The following is a 3,001-nucleotide window of genomic DNA, read 5'->3' as shown; positions in this document are numbered from 1 at the left end:
TAAATTAAATAGTGTTGATCTAATAATTTCTTTAATAGGTGTTATACAAAACTCAATAATGTAATTAATTAATTTGGATGGGACTTTCCAACCTTTTCTTATATAGTAAATGTTGTATGTTTTGTAACTTAGAAGTGCATTCAAAAGAATAAAATATGATTTGTTACTTCCTTCCAGCTTTTACATCTAATTCTTTTTATAACTTATCATCATCTTTACTGTCAAATATATAAATTATCTCACCTACTATAGTTGAACTCAGATAATTTCAGACTCTCACCTCAATTGATTGTAACAATACTTCATGTTTTTCTTTACAAATTGCTACCAGACTGCTTCATTGTTACCTCATCCAATAAAAGCAAGGCTAAGTTGTTGAAGCAAGTGACAATTGTTAAAGCTGATATGGGTAGTTTCAAACTCATTTAAAATTATAAATGCCCTGTTCCACCTGATATAAATGATCAAGGAGTGATAGTCAATTATTTAAATTTATGTTCATAAGAAGTATTCTTTTTTCTAGATGATATTTCTTGTGAGGATCTTGATGATGACAAATCAGTTTTAGCTCATCAATAAATTTAACTACTTTGTTATTAACACATCGAAAAGAAGTTGAAAACACAACATTATTTCATAAAGCTCTTAACTAAACTCTCAATAAGAAATCTCCCTATATAATTTCCTGATATATTTCTTTCATGACTAATGAATCTCCTGATAGAGTAAGGGTTGTCATTATCAGAGGTCAACTTGTTATTTGTTATTGTTGATATCTGAGGCCTTGGATCTTGGAATTAGTTAATATGTGAAAATTAATTTTCTGGGATAGGGAATTTTTTGATTGGGATAAAATTATTATTAAAACTCCTTAGATGTGTAAATACACTAAGACAGTTCTTCACAATTTAATGATGGTGATAATTTTTTATTTATCACAGTCATTTGATGACTGTCAACTAATTTATTCTGTCCAAAATTGTGACATAGGTTTTCTGTTGATTTTCTCTCAAGAAAATCTCTTGGTTGGTCCAGAAGAGGAAAATAAAAGTGTTTGCCTTTATCTCCAATCTTTTTTTTTATTCAAGAATCTACTAAAATTAACTGAGCTTTAACATTTTATATGAAAATGATACATTTTTTAATTTCAGGATCTGATTTATTAGAATAATTAATTTTGAAAAACAGTGCATGAAAAATACAAGTAAAACTTAAAAATACAGTACAAAACTTAAAATACAAGTAAATTTCGACTGTGCACTTAGGTTCATTGTCATTTGACATCTGTATCATTGTGAATTCAGTACCATCAATTACATCCAGTGCATGAAAAATACAAGTAAAACTTAAAAATACAGTACAAAACTTAAAATACAAGTAAATTTCGACTGTGCACTTAGGTTCATTGTCATTTGACATCTGTATCATTGTGAATTCAGTACCATCAATTACATCCAGTAACTGGTTATTATTGTGGATCATAATTACTTATGGTTCCAATAGTGAAACACATCTGTATAATTTCATTGAAGCTGAACTCTACTTTCTTCTACTGCTTATGCTATCTGGTGACTAGTTTGTGTTATTAATCGAGCAACTGTGATGACCACTTAATATAGCTGTTATGATAGTATAATGAAATATATTATGTTTTGGGGTATTTCCTCTGATTCTGGGAAAATGTCTTTAGAATTTAAAAGAAAATAGTAACATGAAAAATATTTAGAATTCAAAAGAAAATGGTCAGGTTATATATTGTATTATGAACTGTAAACCTCATTCAAATCAATAAAAATTCTTTCTTTATACATTTTACATTTAGTTCATGACACTGATGTTTTACATTAACATCTCAAATAATATGGAGTACAATTATTTCATACCACAATACAAGTGTTATTTTGTCATGCATGATTTAACTGATATAATTACTTATATTGTATTAATTATGATTCTATTATCTCAAAATGATTTAATTTGGAGTAAGCATATAGGATTTTTAAAGAAAAAGTCATTAAAAATTTTCATACTGTTTATTAAAATAACTTAAATCTTCATAGAAGTCTTGTTAACATTAAATTAAAATAGAATCAAGAAATTATTATTTCTTGATTCATCTTTTTCTATTTTTTAAAATGTTTCTAAAAGGATTTTCAAAAAAATGAAAGAAACTTTATTTTTTAGTAAAGGTCATGAAATAATAAATGGTGATTGAAAAATGGGATTGAGAGAAAAAACAAGTCAAAATGAAAATTCAAGTCAAAATCCTTAGGAATTTCAACACTCATAGAAAGCATCTATAAAATCTACACCGTAATACATATCCACGTCCTCACTAATAATAGATGGGGCCAAAAGACTGTAAAAAAACTGAAATTTGAAGGGACCTACTCAACCAGATCACAAATAACATTCACAAGAATCACATTAAACAACTAACTGGAGATGAAATGCTCAACTAGGCAGAAAAGAAGATACTGCAACATCACTGGAAAATGGCCTACCCAAAGGAGAACAAATGAAAACAGACTGAGATTCATTGATCTCTACAGAAACCACAACCTAATTGTGAAATCACATATTTCTAGAGGAAATCACAAAAACTCAAAACCTGGTGAGACCCTGACTACACTAAAGGAGAATGGCAACTAGATCATGTCTTTATAGACAAAACCACCACAAAGAGGTATACAATGTAAAAGTCCTCCAAGGAGTAGACAAAAGCTCAGATAACTACATATTCTAAGAATTAAATTTACTTTTCAAAGGAAGCAACAAAACCAAGAAGAAAAACAGACCCTCAAATTAATCAAGAGTGAAAACTACCAAAAAGCAATTGAAAAAAATAACAAACGTGGATAAACTCGAAGACAACAACCTTAAACAAATCGTAGAAGAACTGGCCCAAATAAAACTCTGTAAAAGACACCAATGGTGGATCAGCAAACGTGACGAATAAGTGAAGAGACATCAAGCATGGCTATTACACCCATCTCAAAAA

This window comes from Lycorma delicatula, chromosome 1, assembly GCF_047948215.1.
Source record: "Lycorma delicatula isolate Av1 chromosome 1, ASM4794821v1, whole genome shotgun sequence".
NCBI lineage: Eukaryota > Metazoa > Arthropoda > Insecta > Hemiptera > Fulgoridae > Lycorma > Lycorma delicatula.
Note: the sequence above shows the minus strand (reverse complement) of the source record.